Here is a 9947-nt window from a genome sequence, read left to right on the forward strand (position 1 = left end):
GTAGAATCCTGAGTACTTCGGGGGGACCTCAGGACAGCTATAGTCCAAACCTGGCCATGTAAAATGGCCATGTAAAAAATCCTTCATTCTCTGTTCCTCTGGTCTCTGTTCTTCTTCAAATATGAAATTCTTGGCGTTGTGTTCTAAAAATACAATATTTGAACATTAATCCCACTATTTTGTCAACTATCAGACAGTTACTGGGACAACAGGGTTATGTTTTCTGGCCTGAGAAATGCCTTGGTTCTAAACATGTTTGACAAGGCATTTCCAAACATGACATCTTATGAGATTTCTGACATCTTCTTCATGTCCTCCTACTTATGTCTTCTCCAGAAACACACTCCCCATGTTCCTACCTCATCTTTTATAAACTGAAAGACAGGGACGCTGGATTCACTCAAGCCCCACACAGGAGGCATATATGAACCAAACACACCACACCTCAAACTGACGAGTGGAGGAATCATAATCCTAACTTTTTATGGGAAAATACCCAGATCAAGGAGCTGATAGTACTGACTGACTCTGCCCAGGGGAGGTCAGGCTAGGGGTCCTAGAGGAGGAGATACAGACTGCTTCCCAAATCCCTTTATAGTGCATTACTTTTGACCAAGGCCCATAGGCCCCATGTAGGGTATAGAGTGCTATTTGGGACACGTACGAGATGATTGAGTGTTTTAGTGCAACCGTAAATATAGGGAATATAATGGCAATAGCACCACATAGGGAATAGGATGGGTCCTGGTCAAAATGAGTGCACTATATCGGTACCATTTGGGATGCATTCTCTGTCTGCTGCGTCATGTAGGACCTTCTGTTTGGACTGGGTTTAGACTGGAGGAGGATCCCCAAGGAAAATAAACACACAAACCCCTCCTGTAATCCCTGCTGCTGCAGCTTTGTGTTTGAAGGGGAGTGGAAAACACGGTTTCTACATACAGTCTAGTCCTGAGTCACTATAGCAAGAGCAGACACACAGAAGTGGTCCACTTATTACTGTCTTGCTTTGATTGCTATAAAAAAGCGGGATATAGTTGAGACTGACCAAAGATAAAAATCAACTGAGGATAAACATCTATTTCATGCAGACAGGTTCATAGTACTATATGGTGTGCTGCAGTTCACGCAAATTATATAAATTCACCCCATTTAACCCAATATTACACCACCCAAAAAGGTCAGTGATATTAGACTATCGACTATTGTCGATAAGCTGAATTCCCTCATTGCTTCTTGAATCATCAGCAGCACCAAGAGGTGAAAATGAAGAAACAGTGGTTCTCAAAAAGAGGAACTACATAATGTCCTCTCCTCTCTTCTCTAGAGTGAAACGGTAATCATAGTGAAACGATATCATAACCACCATCGATAAAAGACAGTACTGTGCAGCCATCTTCATCGACCTGCCCAAGGCTTTCTACTCTGTCGATCATCACATTCTTATTGGCAGACTCAATAGCCTTGGCTTCTCAAATGACTCACCAACTACTTCTCAGACAGAGTTCAGTGTGTCAAATCGGAGGACCTGTTGTCCGGACCTCTGGCAGTCTCTATGGGGGTGCCACAGGGTTCAATTCTCGGGCCGACTCTTTTCTCTGAATATATCAATGATCTCGCTCTTGCTGCTGGTGATTCTCTGAGCCACCTCTACACAGACGACACTATTCTGTATACATCTGGCCCCTCTTTGGACACTGTGCTAACAAACCTCCAAACGAGCTTCAACGCCATACAACACTCCTTCCGAGGCGTTTAAATGTAAGTAAACTAAGTAAAACTAAGTGTATGCTCTTCAACCAATTGCTGCCCGCACCCAATCGCCCGACTAGCATCACTACTCTGGACGGTTCTGACTTAGAATATGTGGACAACTACAAATACCTAGGTGTCTGGTTAGACTGTAAATTCTCCTTCCAGACTCATATTAAGCATCTCCAATCCAAAATTAAATCTAGAATCGGCTTCCTATTTCGCAACAAAGCCTCCTTCACTCATGCTGCCAAACATACCCGCGTAAAACTGACTACCCTACCGATCCTTGACTTCGGTGATGTAATTTACAAAATAGCCTCCAACACTCTACTCAGCAAACTGGATGTAGTCTATCACAGTGCCATTAGTTTTATCACCAAAGCCCCATATACTACCCATCACTAGGACCTGTATGCTCTTGTTGGCTGGCCCTCACTACATATTCGTTGCTAAACCCACTGGCTCCAGGTCATCTATAAGTCTATGCTAGGTAAATCCCCGCCTTATCTCAGCTCACTGGTCACCATAGCAACACCCACCCGTAGCATGCGCTCCAGTAGGTATATTTCACTGGTCATTCCCAAAGCCAATACTTCCTTTGGCCGCCTTTCCTTCCAGTTCTCTGCTGCCAATGACTGGAACGAATTGCAAAAATCACTGAAGCTGGAGTCTCATATCCCCCTCTAACTTTAAGCATCTGATATCAGAGCAGCTTACTGATCATTGCATCTGTACATATTCCATCTGTAAACAGCCCACCCAACTACCTCATCCCCATATTATGTATTTTTTTGCTCCTTTGCACCCCAGTATCTCTACATGTACATCATCATCTGCACATCTGTCTCTCCAGTATTAATGCTGAATTGTAATTATTTCGCCTCCATTGCCTATTTGTTGCCTTACCTCCCTACTCTTCTACATTTGCACACACTGTGCATATACAGTGCCTTGCGAAAGTATTCGGCCCCCTTGAACTTTGCGACCTTTTGCCACATTTCAGGCTTCAAACATAAAGATATAAAACTGTATTTTTTTGTGAAGAATCAACAACAAGTGGGACACAATCATGAAGTGGAACGACATTTATTTGATATTTCAAACTTTTTTAACAAATCAAAAACTGAAAAATTGGGCGTGCAAAATTATTCAGCCCCCTTAAGTTAATACTTTGTAGCGCCACCTTTTGCTGCGATTACAGCTGTAAGTCGCTTGGGGTATGTCTCTATCAGTTTTGCACATTGAGAGACTGAAATTTTTTCCCATTCCTCCGTGCAAAACAGCTCGAGCTCAGTGAGGTTGGATGGAGAGCATTTGTGAACAGCAGTTTTCAGTTCTTTCCACAGATTCTCGATTGGATTCAGGTCTGGACTTTGACTTGGCCATTCTAACACCTGGATATGTTAATTTTTGAACCATTCCATTGTAGATTTTGCTTTATGTTTTGGATCATTGTCTTGTTGGAAGACAAATCTCCGTCCCAGTCTCAGGTCTTTTGCAGACTCCATCAGGTTTTCTTCCAGAATGGTCCTGTATTTGGCTCCATCCATCTTCCCATCAATTTTAACCATCTTCCCTGTCCCTGCTGAAGAAAAGCAGGCCCAAACCATGATGCTGCCACCACCATGTTTGACAGTGGGAATGGTGTGTTCAGCTGTGTTGCTTTTACGCCAAACATAACGTTTTGCATTGTTGCCAAAAAGTTCAATTTTGGTTTCATCTGACCAGAGCACCTTCTTCCACATGTTTGGTGTGTCTCCCTTGTGGCTTGTGGCAAACTTTAAACAACACTTTTTATGGATATCTTTAAGAAATGGCTTTCTTCTTGCCACTCTTCCATTAAGGCCAGATTTGTGCAATATACGACTGATTGTTGTCCTATGGACAGAGTCTCCCACCTCAGCTGTAGATCTCTGCAGTTCATCCAGAGCCATGGGCCTCTTGGCTGCATCTCTGATCAGTCTTCTCCTTGTATGAGCTGAAAGTTTAGAGGGACGGCCAGGTCTTGGTAGATTTGCAGTGGTCTGATACTCCTTCCATTTCAATATTATCGCTTGCACAGTGCTCCTTGGGATGTTAAAAGCGTGGAAAATCTTTTTGTATCCAAATCCGGCTTTAAACTTCTTCACAACAGTATCTCGGACCTGCCTGGTGTGTTCCTTGTTCTTCATGATGCTCTCTGCGCTTTTAACGGACCTCTGAGACTATCACAGTGCAGGTGCATTTATACAGAGACTTGATTACACACAGGTGGATTGTATTTATCATCATTAGTCATTTAGGTCAACATTGGATCATTCAGAGATCCTCACTGAACTTCTGGAGAGAGTTTGCTGCACTGAAAGTAAAGGGGCTGAATAATTTTGCACGCCCAATTTTTCAGTTTTTGATTTGTTAAAAAAGTTTGAAATATCCAATAAATGTTGTTCCACTTCATGATTATGTCCCACTTGTTGTTGATTCTTCACAAAAAAATACAGTTTTATATCTTTATGTTTGAAGCCTGAAATGAGGCAAAAGGTCGCAAAGTTCAAGGGGGCCGAATACTTTCGCAAGGCACTGTACTTTTCTATTGTGTTATTGACTGTATGTTTGTTTATGTGTAACTCTGTTGTTGTTTTTGTCACACTGCTTTGCTTTATCTTGGCCAGGTCGCAGTTGTAAATGAGAACTTGTTCTCAGCTGGCCTACCTGGTTAAATAAAGGTTAAATAAATAAATAAATAAAATGGGCCAATGATCCCTGCGGCAGCAGCAGCTGCTATGGTTTGTGAGAGAAGAGCATCTCATGTTGGAGTCTGATTGGCTGGCTGGCTGACTGCTAAACTGCCATGACAACAGCACCCCAGACGACATACTTAGCCACTCATCTAAGCTCCATCATGAAAACAAAGCAACTCCAATCTCTGTGTCACTGGCTGTTCAACCAGAAACTGGAACAGTGTGGATACACCGCCATCTGTTGGTCACATAAACTAGCACACGTACACTAGAGAAATAAAAACGTCAATTTAGAGATTAAGATTAGGTTTGCTAGATTACATTTGACAGATGTAGCTACTATTCCTTGGAAGAATCTCATCGTGAATCTGATAAGATAATGGATGGAACAACAGTGGCTGTCTCTAAGTAGTTTTTGACTACAGCATGTGTTTGTGGGCCAATTATACACCTTCTGGCTTGCTGTTCCAAGTCAGGCTTGGCTCATGTGATCAGCTGACTGTAGGCACACAGCACACTGCCCTCACGCTATCATGACACTGTGACATGCCTGCTGACACCGTGCTGCTAGTGGATGGCTGTGAAGAATGGAGCTGCAATGGATAGCTGCTGTTTTACGGACTCCTGACCAATTATGCTATTTTCTATGTGTTTTTTTGTACATAAAGTTTCCTCCATCATTTCCTATGACGGAAAAGAGCTTCTGGACATCAGAACAGCGACCATTAACCTTGATTTGGATTAGGATTTCTACTTCAGATAGTCTGTGGCACAGGACATACTGCTCACCCCGGACCAGGCCCTAATCTCAGAGACTCGGAAAAGGGAGAGATGGCATTAGAGAGGCCAACTATGTCGGTGAGTACATAATCCTTCTCTACCCTCTGTTCTATTGGCAAATGTACTATCACTGGTGAACAAACTCCATTCGAGACTATTCTATCAACGGGACCTGAAGAGCTGTAATATACTGTTTTTCAGAGTGGTGGCTGAACAAGGACATGGATAACATACATGTATCTGTTTTGTCAATGCATTGGCAGGACAGAACGGCAGCCTCGGGTATGCTCAAGGGAGGTGGTGAGTGTCTCTTTGGTACACAATCTCTAATATTAAAGTCTCAAGGTTCTGCTTGAGATCACCTTATGATAAACTGTAGACCATACTATTTACCAAGAGAGTTTTTATAATAGCAATATATTCCATTTAGCAGACACTTTTATCCAAAGTGACTTACAGTCATGCATTTTCACATACAGGTGGTCCTGGGAATCAAACACACTATCCTGGCATTATAAGCACCAGGCTCTACCAACTGAGCAACAGCGGACCAGCTGTCTATTTACTACCACAAACCGATGGTGGCACTCAACGAGCTGTATAGGGCCATAAGCAAACAAGAAAATGTTCATTCAGAGGTGGGTCTCCTAGTGGCCAGTGACTTTAATGCAGGGAATTCTACCAGCATGTCACCTGTGCAACTAGAGGCAACCAAACTCTAGATCACCTTTACTCCACACACAGAACTGGTCTGATGAAGCAGAGGCTAACCTACAGGACTGTTTCGCTAGCACAAACTGGAATATGTTTGTGGATTAATCCAATGGCTTTGAGGAATTTACCACATCAGTCACCGGCTTCATTAATAAGTGCATCGATGACGTCTTCCCCACATTGACCGTAAGCACATATCCCAACCAGAAGGCTAGAGCTGCCGCTTTCAAGATGCGGGACACTAATCCCGGCACTTATAAGAAATCCCGCTATGACCTCCGACAAGCCATCAAACAGGCAAAGTGTCAATACAATACTAAGATCGATCCTATTACGCTAGCTCTGACGTTCGTTGGATGTGGCAGGGCTTGCAAACTATCATGGATTACAAAGGGAAACCCAGAATTGAGCTGCACAGTGACGCAAGCCTACCAGATGAGCTAAATGTCTTCTATCCTCACACTGAACCAAGCAACACTGAACCATGCATGAAAGCACCATGCATGGTTTTAACCTCTCGTTGACCCAGGCTGTAATACCTACATGTTTCAAGCAGACAAACAAAGTCCCTGTGCCCAAGAAAGCCAAAGTAACCTGTCTAAATGACTATTGCCCTGTAGCACTCACATCTGTTGCCATGAAATGCTTTGAAAGGCTGGTCGGCTCAAATCTACCACATCTACACCAAGAGGAACACCGACACTACCGTTCAAAAGTTTGGGGTCACTTAGAAATGTTCTTGTTTTTGAAAGAAAATCACTTTTTTGTCCATTAAAATAACATCAATTTGATCAGAAATACAATGTAGACATCGTTAATGTTGTAAATGACTATTGTAGCTGGAAACGGCTGATTTTTAATGGAATATTTACATTGGCGTACAGAGGCCCATTATCATCAACCATCACTCCTGTGTTCCAATGGCACATTGTGTTAGCTAATCCAAGTTTATAATTTTAAAAGGCTAATTGATCATTAGAAAATCCCTTTGCAATTATGTTAGCACAGCTGAAAACTGTTGTTCTGATTAAAGAAGAAATACAACTGACCTTCTTTAGACTATTTGAGTATCTGGAGCATCAGCATTTGTGGGTTCGATTACAGGCTCAAAATGGCCAGAAAAAAAAAACGTTCTTCTCAAACTCGTCAGTCTATTCTTGTTCTGAGAAATGAAGGCTATTCCATGTGAGAAAATGCCAAGAAACTGAAGATCTGGTACAACGCTGTGTACTACTCCCATCACAGAACAGGGCAAACTGGCTCTAAGCAGAATAGAAGGATGAGTGGGAGGCCCCGGTGCACAACTGTGCAAGAGGACAAGTACATTAGAGTGTCTAGTTTGAGAAACAGATGCCTCACTAGTCCTCATCTGGCAGCTTCATTAAATAGCACCCGCAAAACACCAGTCTCAACGTCAACAGTGAAGAGGCGACTCCGGGATGCTGTACTTCTAGGCACAGTTGCAAAGAAAAATACATATCTCAGACTGGCCAATAAAAATAAAAGATTAAGATGGGCAAAAGAATACAGTCACTGGACAGAGGAACTCTGCCTAGAAGGCCAGCATCCCGGAGTCGCCTCTTCACTGTCTACGTTGAGACTAGTGTTTTGCGGGTACTGTACTACAGAGTGTAATATGTACGGCCCAGTATATCACTGGGGCTGAGCTCCCTGCCATCTCAGAACTCTATACCAGGAAGTGTCAGAGGAAGTCCCTAAAATCTGTCAAAGACTCCAGCCACCCAAGTCATAGACTCTCTCTGCTACCACACGGCAAGTCTGAAACCAACAGAACCCTGAAAACCTTATACCCCAAGCCATGAGGCTGCTATATAGTTTGTTAAATAGTTAAATTAATACATAGCTGGACAATTTGCATGGACCCGTTTTGAACTAACACGTTTCCACAGCTCCAGACTCCAACGGGGTGAGCTTTACACCACTCCAACCGACGCTTGGCATTGCGCATGGTGATCTTAGGCTTGTTTGCGGCTGCTCGGCCATGGAAACCAATATCATGAAGCTCCTGGCGAACAGTTCTTGTGCTGACATTGCTTCCAGAGGCCGTTTGGAACTCGGTAGTGAGTGTTAAACTGAGGACAGACTATTTTTACTCGCTACGCACTTCAGCACTCTGTGGTCCCATTCTGTGAGCTTGTGTGGCCTACCACTTCACAGCTGAGCCACTGTTGCTCCTAGACTTTTCCACTTCACAATAACAGCACTTGACTGGGGCAGAAATTTGCAGGGCAGAAATTTGACAAACTGGCTTGTTTGGACAGGTGGCATCCTATGACGGCGCCACATTTAAAGTCACTGAGCTCTTCAGTAAGGCCTACTGCCAATGTTTGTCTATGGAGATTGCATGGCTGCGTGCTCGATTATATATATCTGTCAACAACAGGTGTGGTTGAAATAGCCAAAGCCACTAATTTAATGGGTTGTCCACATACTTGTTTTTATATATATAGTGTATCTACCTCAATTGCCTAGTACTCCTGCACACTGACTCAGTACTGGATCACCATGCATATAGCCAAGTTATTGTTGCTTGTTGTGTATTTATTATTACTTGTACTTTAACTTTTCTATTATTTCTCTATTTTCTTTCTCTCTGCATTGTTGGGAAGGGCCTGTAAGTAAGCATTTCACTGTTAGTCTGCACATGTTGTTCATGAAGCATGTGACTAATACAATTTGATTTGATTGGTTAAATCTCCCCTCTTCATTGGTTCTTCTTAACCCTTTGACTGGATGACACACAGGCTCACTTTCTAGTACAGCACAAGTGCTAGGAATTATTACTAGAACACATGTAGAACAATTTCAAATGACTCGAAATGGCTGATATTTAGTTTGACCATGCATAACCACATTATAATGCATTATGCATAATCTCATCTGAGTCATGGATAGTTTCAGACCCAATTAAAGCTATTTAAATAGGGAGTTGGGGGCCCACAGGTCCTCGAGGAGGAAATTCCTTGTTTTACATGCGTGTAAAAAAGCAAGAACCAATGTGCAAACAATTACTTGTGGTGAGAATGCTACATTAGAAATACCTCAAATTTGTAACGGAAATGTAGTGTTTACAGTGTGATAGTCATTCCAGGTTTATTTTCTCTTAAAAACCTTGGTGGGAAGAAGGTTTTTGGAAGAGTTTTATATCCTGGACCAAAGCCTGTGTCCAGTTCGGATGGCTCTGTCTTTCCCTGTCAAAAGACACAAGCTCTGGTCTTTGAACTAGGGCAAAACACAGCATGAAGGAAGCCAAAGGATTTTTAGCCAGCCAAGAGAGCAACACACTATCCATTCCTTATCCATCTTAATAATACAGGTACAGTACATGTTTGGAAAGTGTGTCCTTGGGTGATAAATTCAACACTGCATCCTTTACAAGGAAGAAATAACACCCAGGCTATTTTTTATTTCGAATGAAATTACAGCCGAACTCAGGTTTGTGTGATTTCATTATGACCATCTAGACCTAGTGAAAAGGGTTTCAGATGAAAGGAAATGTTGCACGGCCTGCCATTGGAAACACATAGTCCTTCAGAAACAATAAGGACGGTTTTAGCCACCCAAGAGAGAGACACACACACACACCCTCCATCCGAGGTCTTCTATTGTGACTCTTTTCGGAGATCCATAGCACACAGAGAGCAGACCACAGATCACTTCATCTCAATTAACTCATTGTGTCTGCCACTTGTAATGGCTCTAACACCACGGAAGAGGATTAAAGAGGAGAGGGGAGAGGAGGTAGGAGAGAGGGGTCAGGTGTGACTATGCCCACAGAGAGGGGTCTGCTTACTCTTTTTCTGACCACTTGGCTCAAGAGAGGAAGAGAGTTGCCTCTACACTTTTTATTGATACTGTTTACAGGCCTCCTGGGCCGTATACAGCACTCCTCACTGAGTTCCTTTAGTTCCTATCGGACCTCGTAGTCATGGCAGATAATATAAAACATTTTGGTGA

At 42.8% G+C, this 9947-nt stretch overlaps 1 long non-coding RNA gene across 1 annotated transcript; it reads left to right on the top strand.

Moving 5' to 3' along the window:
* Positions 1-5456: 5456 nt before the first annotated feature.
* On the top strand, positions 5457-7017 carry LOC149972855 (uncharacterized). Its single transcript, XR_016490625.1, has 2 exons — positions 5457-5555; positions 5735-7017. It is a non-coding gene; the product is annotated as an uncharacterized LOC149972855 (long non-coding RNA).
* Positions 7018-9947: the final 2930 nt, after the last annotated feature.

The sequence above is a fragment of the Oncorhynchus mykiss genome, chromosome 22, assembly GCF_057628025.1.
Source record: "Oncorhynchus mykiss isolate SJ-2025 chromosome 22, ASM5762802v1, whole genome shotgun sequence".
Lineage (NCBI taxonomy): Eukaryota > Metazoa > Chordata > Actinopteri > Salmoniformes > Salmonidae > Oncorhynchus > Oncorhynchus mykiss.